At 37.7% G+C, this 10,525-nt stretch overlaps 1 protein-coding gene across 2 annotated transcripts in view; it reads left to right on the top strand.

The window, feature by feature from the left end:
• Positions 1-272: 272 nt before the first annotated feature.
• Positions 273-10,525, top strand: part of atp2b2 (ATPase plasma membrane Ca2+ transporting 2) — a 193,282-nt gene continuing 183,029 nt past the window's right edge. Inside the window, exon 1 of one of the 2 annotated variants that reach the window (XM_081357729.1) lies at positions 273-404. The gene's annotated coding sequence lies outside the window, so the exon portion shown is untranslated. The remainder of the gene's footprint in view (positions 405-10,525) is intronic. The other variant, XM_081357726.1, reaches the window with a different exon arrangement.

Raw genomic sequence — 10,525 nt, 5'->3', positions numbered from 1 at the left:
TACTTGGAACGTCAGCAACACGTTCTTAGAACATATTTTTTGTAAGCTGGGCAGCAAAATGTTTATTTCTAATGGAAATCCTCCCGTATAACTAATTATCCAAAATCTTAACGCGTGTAGCGCGTAGTTTTCAGGACATCCCGGATTCTTCTCTCGTGGGTCTGTTAGGAGGGTGAGTGTGTCATTCACACACTGATGCTTACAGATGAAAGGCATTTGTCTCTGTGAATGAATGAATGAAAATTTCTTCGCCATGTGTTGTGAGCCGCTCTTCCCCTCGGGGTAACACACACATATGAGACGTAATGGAAAAATCTCAGTCACTTCAATCTACTCAAAGCCCCCGGATCTCCTGCAAACCCAATGCTGTGGAGCTCGAAACACACGCCAGAGGACAACACCAGGTACGTTTACATGGTTCATATATTGATCATATATTGTTGACGTTACGGTGACGCGCCTCAGAGAGCGCGCGACCTGATCGAGCATCACTGGGAACCATTATGACTGATCGGAGGATGAATATAACTTTCAGATGGCTGGAATCAAATGAGTATATAATCAGCATGACATTCTGAGAAGAGCCTCGCTATATGTCTGTATTGTTCATGGCAGTGTGTATTGGCTGTGGTTTCGAAATGAGAACAGCGTTGCATTACAGATATTTCATAACGAACCAGACCTCGACGAAACATTACAGAGCAAAGATTATAATCAAGCTGCCTCTAATGTGTCAAATGCATAAAAGAAGAACGTGCACTTTTTATGAATTTGCGCTTGACTGGTAGAGTTGGTGCATTTTGTTCAGATATTGAGATATTTTGTTCAGATCAGTCTCATATTCTGGGCTGAAATGTAGGTTTAAAGCAAGCTGTTCTTATACTGTACGAAGGTCATTGAGCTGGAATATGCTGAACGGTGGGATTTAATTTTAGTTTGGTGATTTGTGAAGGTTATTATTGCACACAAAACACTGGATTATGTTAGAATGAATATCCCTAATGGTTGTGACTCCACTGTACTTACTGTACAGGGCTGATTGTGCATCTCTAAAGCACAGTCACACACATGCGAGTGTTTTCTAGAAGTGCTTTTGCATGTCAAGTTTTCAGGATAAAATCATTTTTCATAAATGTAAGGTCAGGACATGTCTGTACATGTATTTTATGCATTTTAAATGTCCTCAAGTTTTATTGATTTAATTTGTCCGACATTCTCAACCAATGTATCTTGCCTGGTGTCCATTTCATCAGGTCATGCATTTTCTGGGAGTTGAACCCATGACCTTGGTGTTGCTAGCACCGTCCTCTACTGTTAAAAGCACAGGAACATCACTAGCGTTCACACATGATTGGACATTTCTGCTACTTACAGAAACATTAAAACATTGTTTTGCCAGTAGAAACGGCAACCTTTCCCCATTTTTGCTGTGTCATGAATTATTGTATTTCATAATAACTGGTTCAGTTATGCTGAAAAGCCAATATTAGGTAGTTTGATGGCAGTGTGTAGTGCAGTGGTTCTCAATCCTGGTCCTGGGGACCCACAACTCTGAACATTTTATATGTCTCCTTTATCTGACACACCCAGTTCAGTTCAGAGCTCTTTCCTAACGAGAATATGATCTGAATCAGGTGTGTTAAATGAGGGAGATATACAAACTGTGCAGAGCTGTGGGTCCCCAGGACCAGGATTGAGAACCACTGGTGTAGTGTATTGTGTGAAGGCATGTCCCGCTGTTGGATCAAGATGTGATTACAGAAATACTGACTTTCACAAATAAACCCCGGCTGAGAAATTTTCCCTGAGTAATATTCACTGAGAGATATTCACTGAGTAATATTCACTGAGTAATATTCACTGAGAGATATTCACTGAGAGATATTCACTGAGTAATATTCACTGAGAGATATTCACTGAGTAATATTCACTGAGAGATATTCACTGAGTAATATTCACTGAGAGATATTCACTGAGTAATATTCACTGAGAGATATTCACTGAGAGATATTCACTGAGTAATATTCACTGAGAGATATTCACTGAGTAATATTCACTGAGTAATATTCACTGAGTAATATTCACTGAGTAATATTCACTGAGAGATATTCACTGAGTAATATTCACTGAGAGATATTCACTGAGTAATATTCACTGAGAGATATTCACTGAGTAATATTCACTGAGAGATATTCACTGAGTGATATTCACTGAGTGATATTCACTGAGAGATATTCACTGAGATATTCACTGAGTAATATTCACTGAGAGATATTCACTGAGAGATATTCACTGAGTAATATTCACTGAGAGATATTCACTGAGTAATATTCACTGAGAGATATTCACTGAGTGATATTCACTGAGAGATATTCACTGAGAGATATTCACTGAGAGATATTCACTGAGAGATATTCACTGAGTAATATTCACTGAGTAATATTCACTGAGTAATATTCACTGAGTAATATTCACTGAGTAATATTCACTGAGAGATATTCACTGAGTAATATTCACTGAGAGATATTCACTGAGTAATATTCACTGAGAGATATTCACTGAGTAATATTCACTGAGAGATATTCACTGAGTAATATTCACTGAGAGATATTCACTGAGTAATATTCACTGAGTAATATTCACTGAGAGATATTCACTGAGTAATATTCACTGAGAGATATTCACTGAGTAATATTCACTGAGAGATATTCACTGAGTAATATTCACTGAGAGATATTCACTGAGTAATATTCACTGAGAGATATTCACTGAGTGATATTCACTGAGAGATATTCACTGAGAGATATTCACTGAGAGATATTCACTGAGTAATATTCACTGAGAGATATTCACTGAGTAATATTCACTGAGAGATATTCACTGAGTGATATTCACTGAGAAATATTCACTGAGAGATATTCACTGAGAAATATTCACTGAGAGATATTCACTGAGATATTCACTGAGAGATATTCACTGAGTAATATTCACTGAGAGATATTCACTGAGTAATATTCACTGAGAGATATTCACTGAGTAATATTCACTGAGAGATATTCACTGAGTAATATTCACTGAGAGATATTCACTGAGTAATATTCACTGAGAGATATTCACTGAGAGATATTCACTGTGATATTCACTGAGTAATATTCACTGTATAATGTGCCCTGTAGGCTCTGAAAGATCGCAAAAGTACTTTGTACATGTCCAAACAACCATGCTTTTCTAGATATTTAGATCTGGATGAACAATAAAAAAAAAAAAATACTGTTGAATAATGAATATGTGCATATCAGGATAGATGCTTATTTTCATAGTGCACCATGTCTCAATCTGACATCAAGAACATGTCCTTTAAGTGCATTGCTTCGTCTTTATTGGCAGTACATTACTATGTTTTGTACTTAATATTACCAAGAGTCGTTCAACTGTTCATTTGTGCCATGTAGCCAAATCTGATCAAAGCAGAATCATTGAAATGCCTTTATGATTAGTATGAAGCACTAAAGTATGCTTGTTTCTAGAGATGCACCGATATAAACATTTTGACCGATAACCGATAATTCTTTATATGTGAAAGCCGATAACTGATATATTGGCCAATAAATCTAAATCCAAATTGTTTAATTATTTGTTAACCTCATTACAAAATCAAGTCTCATCATTTAAGGTCATAACCAAAACACAATTATAAGGTTCCTATTATAATTTTATGTAACCTATATGACTTATTATTTTCTTTTTCTTTTTTAAAGTGATTCCAATCATATTTCAAGCAATTCAAACAGTGTGAATAGTGCGCATCTGAAGCGTCTCAGCTGAAGGAAATAATACATTATTTATAGGCTTTACTATATCTGTCAAAAAAAAAATGATCGGGCCGATAACGATAACATTAAAAATGAACATGTATCTGCCGATGCCGGTACATTGAGCATCACTACTTGTTTCATGGTTTACTGTCTTCCAGCGATCAGGTGGATTTTGCTCATGTGTTAAAGTTTCAGGTGTACTTTAGCATTACATTTACATTAAACATGAAAGCCCCTATTTCATACATGGTTTCAGCATAACATCATAAAACAAGAGTCAGAATCTAAATTTTGGCCATTTTTTTAGTCATCAGTTTAAGCTGTAATTCACCACTGGTAAAATGAGCTGTGATGGAGAGCCCTCCATCCCACAAAATTGTGTCCTTATTGTTTTTTTTGTGTGTGTGTTGTATCATGCATGTAATAATGTTCACATGGGTTTTTACTGTTTTATTTCCTGTTGTTAGAAGAGTGGGCCTAACCTCTACGTGTGTGCACACCCTGGGAAGTGGGAAATGCTCATTTGAACTAATTTAGGGAAATCAGTTGTGCAAATGACAATACTTGTTTTTCTCTTGCCTGTATGTTTTATTTATTGATTGTTTTTAAACTCTTTGCCCTAACTATTTTTGAGGGAACTTAGCTGAAATGTATAGAGACTAGAGTTAGTTTTACAGAAAATGGAATGTTCCAATAAACTAAAGGCAGGAAAATGATGCATTTTAGGGTGTTCAGAAGTGAGCTTGAGCTTGAGAAACTTCGGTCTCCAACAGCTAGTGAGAGAAGTTGGTGATAGTTTTAGTACCTCAACAGTGCTAGTTTTTAGACTGTTCTTGTAAACTTTGTTTTAATTTTTTGCTCTCATCCACTGTTGTATGGACCTTTTGTACTTCCTTGCCTTTGAAAGCATTAAACTTCTTTTGGATCGACCTTTAAATGGATGCCTGGTGTGATTCTCATTGTGACCGCTCGGGTCCCTATCACATGAGCTTTCAATCAAACTAGTCTGTCTTTAGCCCTATTCGGACGGGACTAACTTCACAAGGGTAGATGGAGTAATGTAATTTTACCACAGGATGTCTGTAATATTAATGGCCAATTCACACGGGATCTCAGTATAAGAGATACACAGTGAATTATGCACGGGATAAGAGATCTCAGTAAACTAGCAGAAGTGGGAGAGTATCTTGATTTGCGCATCGCTGTCACTCCTGTCGTCATGTGTGTATTACGCTGCTTCCTGATATCACATGCGCAAACACATAACTATATTTATATATATATATAAAACAGTTATGTCCGGTCGAACGATGTATTAATTACCTTCAGATTGGATTGTGTTGGTAATAGGCACTTACCTAACGCTAAAAGATGTTTCGTGCCTCTAACAAGCGCTGTCGATCTTCTCTCTGATCTGATGGTGTGTGTGAAACACTAGAGTTTTGCCACAGACTCGTCCCAGCGTCTAGAACGCAACTGATGCTTTTTCAAGCGTCTCCATACTTGAAAAACCGCAGTAAACTACTTTTAAACAGGAAATGACAAAATATTTATATTTAAAAGTTCTGTCCATCCTCCCGAAGCAGAACAGAACAGAAGCAGAATTTCTTTGTTGTTTAGAATCCAGTATTCCCGCAATTTTAATAAAGAACTCTTGTCTCGTCTTCTGTCCAAACATTCGCGCCTTCTTTAAAGATTAATCGACTGTTACGTACGCCAGCTGACCTGTAAACGCGAAGAAAAAAAAACGTTTCCACTGCATTTTTGCGAAATATTACTTTTTCGAATTGCCGAAAAACCTCATGCGAGCGTAAACACTTTTTTGCCATATATGGGAGTTTTTGCGAAATTGATTTGTTTCCATTGGGCGTATTTTCAGTTCGCAATTTCAATTTGCGCAATTTGAAGGGTAATGGAAACGCGTCTAGTGATAAACCTACTTGTTGTTCTGCGAAACTCTTGCCAGATTTGCATTTGTTGCAGTGGAAGCTGAGGGTTTGTCAACAGTGTAATTATATAGTGATAAGAAGCACAATGTAACAAGCAAAGTGCAAACACACAATACGAATATTGTATCAATATTTTATGCAAGTACATTAGTAGTGAAAGACACCTGATATAAAGTGGTTTTGAAGTGTCTGTTGCTGATTGAAGATGGGGTGTGTGTGTGAACAGTGCGAAAACCAGCCGTACTCTGAAAAGTGAGCAGAGATTTTCCAGAGGTCTTGCGTGGATATGAAATCCCAAGGACAAACAACAATGATCAGCCTTTTCCCACAATGTTTGCACATGATCTCTTTGACCCAACATTCACAACTGCTCCTGAACCAGCAGAGCGCTGGACACACACGACTAGACTTACTTCATCTGTGTGATTGTGGGTTACTGATGTGAATCTCATCTGTGAGGGAAAGACGCAAGTGTCATTAGATTAGTTGTGAATTTAACTTGTGTGCACAATTGGAATATGGCGTAAAACATTTGGGAATGTGTTCAAGAGAACAAAATCGTCACTTCCTGGAAAAGTAAAAAACAAAATATCAGCAAGAAAACTGTAAGTTTCTGCAATCAGACGCTTCTGGAAGGAATTAAACCAAATCATTCTGATCACACATTTTTGGGCCCTATTTTAACAATCTGAAATGCAAGTATCAAACGCGAAACGCAAGTAACTATGTGGGCGGATCTCACAAACGCAAATCTAAAATGTGTTGGTCTGAAGTCGCTTCATTACTCATAGGTTTGGTTTGGGCGTAACGTGAAATAAACCAATCAGAGCGTCATCTCACATTCCCTTTAAGAGCAGGCGCGCTTGTTCCATGGCGGATTGCTATTATAATGGCGGATTTGCCAGGAGCGGTTCACAGCCGAGGAGACCGGCGTTCTCGTCAGGGCCGTAAAACACAGAGAAGTGACATTGGGGATGGAGAAACACACCCAAATTAGCTTCGCTTGTGTGAGCTAGATTTATGCCTATTTTTTTACATCTTCATGGACACAACAATGATTTCCCTCGTGTGTAATATTTTTCCTTGTAATTATGTATGGTTTGCAAAATGTGAACTGCATCTGTGTAGATGAGAGAAGCAAAGTGTGTGTGTGTTGTGCACACGCTACATTATGGCCAAGCATGCGCCCTTAACCCTCTGGGGTCTGGGCTGTTTTTGGGGCCCTTGAGATGTTCTGACATGCCCTGACATTTGTGCTTTTTTCAGTTGCTTATAAACACATTAATGGCAAAGGTGTAAATTCACTCTATAAAGCACAAACAGGGCTACCATAATATGTGAGCCACGTGTATGTACATGTTTTCATTTTTGAGAGAATAATGTTTATGCATGGTTATTGAAAAAACTAAAAACTAAAATTTCTGAAATAAGGCCACAAAACACATAGTAAATATGTGTCAATAAGACTTTTGAATAATGGATGTCCTCGCCTAGTGTTTTTTCTTCAAAATTATGTGAAAATAGTCTTGCTTTATCGTTCACATAAAACCATACATTGATTTAAATTGATGTAAAACAGGTTTTGCTTGGAAAGCCAATATGCGAGGAGGCGTGAACGAGGAGTGGTTACAACAATGTCCCACCCACTCTGCATAATGACTCTACATAATTAGCCATTCATTCAGGTGTGACACTGACTGAGCCACAATGCAAGGACAAAAGATATATTTAGAAGAAGACTTATATTGACCCTTTAAGATTTTGCTTACATCTATCTTGTAAATATGTTTTGCCATTTTATTAAAAAGGTTACAATTACAACAATATTACAATTTCAACAATATTTCAAGTGTACTCTTTCTTTGTAAAAAAACTATGATTATAGGCCTACATTTTATCTATGTATTCATTACTTTCATATTTCGCCTGACTGTAACGTTGTTTTCATGAAATATTAGGGCATATTGTTAATTTGCAGTTTAATACGTTGCTTATACAAATAGCCTACATTTTATTTCAACATATTTCAGTCGATTTTTACTCATCTCAGTATAGCAATACAGCTTGCTGAAACATCATCATTCATTCACACACGCGATTTAAATTTAAACTGTCTTTGCCAGCTGTGGTAAACAGCGCGCATCTCTGCCGTTCATTCATTCATAAACAGAAACCCACGTGAAGAAATTCACGTGAGAAGGAAAAAACTTACTTGTATTCCTCAGCTCGCTCCTCGATATACCCGCACTCCTGAGGGACATTTTCCATTATTATTATTATTCCTCACAGCTGCAAGACGGTGTAAACAAGTAATGATCTGAATAAACTCAGCCATTTGCGTTTGAATAGCGCACGCTCTCCGTGGGCGGAGTCACATTACATCTGAATCAGCTGTAATTAGCTCGACTGGAATCGCTCTCTTTTAATACAGATTTCACAAGATGAGAATATTTGTTTTTTATATAAATTACTTCATTAAAAAGAAGAGAATTCAAGCTTCATGCCTGTGTGACTGTATGCCTGTTTGACTGAGTATTCGCTGAGTTATTGTTCATTTTCGGACGCGTTTCAGAATGGACTACACTGACAGAGAGAAGGCAGAACTCGCCTCGTGTTTATTTTTCTTTATTTGGCAAAAAGCACAACACTTTGTTTTTATTGTGAGTATACACAAAAATAATACACATTTAACAGAATCGATTGATGTATGAAACTTGTTTTGTAAAATCAAAGTCAAAAGAGTATTTTGGGTCTCAATTCAACTCATAAGGAAAAAAGCGAGCAGATCACGCCGGCGTGATCTCCGACCTCTGAGGGTTAAAACAGCATCTGAATAACGCACCACTGACTTTAGACGAGGTTTCTCCTGGTCTGTGGAGGAATTGTTTTCTGAAACTGCAAAATAGCACCGAGGAACGTTTGCGCCGGAACACGCCTCCTCTCTTCGCTGAACCGCCCCCGGGAGCGCAAGTTCATTCCCTAATTTACTGACGTGCGTCTGTGGAGGGAAAGTCCGCTGTGCGTCGGGTGCAAAATAGGAATGAAATATGCGTCGGTGTACAAAGGCAATTACGCTGGGTGCAAGATAGGGCCCTTTGACTTTCAAAAAACACCAAACCAACATTAGAGATGCTGCGATGCCATTGGTCCGCTGGTTACTCCAGTTATCCAATCACAGCTGACGCTGAGCCAAAGTCACATGAGGTTTTGCGCATCAAGGGATTTATTCAGTAAATGTGTTTCCCCTGTCGTTCATGTGCATGTCTTCTTTTAGGATAAAAGCATTATCCGCATCAATTGAGCGCATTCGTTTTTCATGCATGTTTTTGCAATTTATGCACATCTTGGCGTTTCCATACAGCGTTTTTATATGTGACATCCAAAAATGTGCATAGAAATAAGTGGACGGAAACACAGCTATTGTTACATGTCTAAGAAATGTTAGTCAGTTATTTTCTCTCCTGGCTGAAGTTCTGTGAATATCCCACAATCTATCCATCCATCCATCCATCCATCCATCCATCCATCCATCCATCCATCCATCCATCCATCCATCCATCCATCCATCCATCCATCCATCCATCCATCCATCCATCCATCCATCCATCCATCCATCCATCCATCCATCCATCCATCCATCCATCCATCCATCCATCCATCCATCCATCCATCCATCCATCCATCCATCCATCCATCCATCCATCCATCCATCCAATAAAGGCTTTAAGCTTACATTATTCTCTAAATGGTTTGATGTTGAATGACCTCTAATTTAAAACTGCCACACTATATCAGCTAGGGATGTATTGCAATTATACATATTGATTTGTTTCTCAGAAATATTTCGCTTCAGTCTGTTCTCTCACTCCATCAGGGCCGAACGAGGCCATCATCTTCCTCTCAGTGATTTAGTTTAGACCTAACTGTTTGTTCACACCTTGGTAGGAAAGCATGGATCTTCTGTAGCCAGAGCCTGACATGTTTGCACTTTGGCCTATTTTTATATTAATGCCCTTTATGGATATGGTATAGTTGAATAATGCATCATTTTTCAGCAGTTTTCGGCTGGTTTGTGGGTCAAAATGATGATCTTTAGGTGGTTGATATACATGGTCATCCACATAAAACTAAAATGTATTCAAAATGAAGATAATTTTTCAGTTCTATGTGATTTTCATGTAGGATATTGAGCTATCTATGATACTCAATGCATCTTAGAGAATTGAACAAATAGTAGTATTATTATCATCAATACATTAATAGTTATTAATTGGTATATTTTATGGTATTGCTAATTCACTCATTACAGTGATTTTAACACGGAAAATATTATTGGCTTATTGCTTTATTTGCGTAATGAAATGAAACATTATCATCATCATCATCATCAAGCAAACATCAACATTGAAAGTTGCTTTAACTGAACCGCTCCATCTTTTAATTTAAATTCAGTTCCATTACAGTATAAAACTACTTTCAGAATGATAACGAGATTACCTCATTAAAACAACGTCTCATGCATGATTGCAGGAGCTCTTCTTTTCAAGCCTGTCGTAATGGGGTGAATGACGAGGGAAAATCAGTGTGAACATAGTAAGCTTTCTTACTCGTCAGCATTTTTGGACATCATAAGCACGGTTTGTTTTGGACATTCATATGTGTCAGATTCTTTGAGCTGCCAACCTAGTCAGCATTTCTTGTAATTGATAGTTAAGTTCCTTCTTTGACAGCACTTTTGGAAAATGTTTAATTCACAGCTGA

This window comes from Scardinius erythrophthalmus (assembly GCF_964197995.2).
Source record: "Scardinius erythrophthalmus genome assembly, chromosome: 25".
Classification (NCBI taxonomy): Eukaryota; Metazoa; Chordata; class Actinopteri; order Cypriniformes; family Leuciscidae; genus Scardinius; species Scardinius erythrophthalmus.
This window is presented reverse-complemented; position numbering and strand designations above follow the sequence as displayed.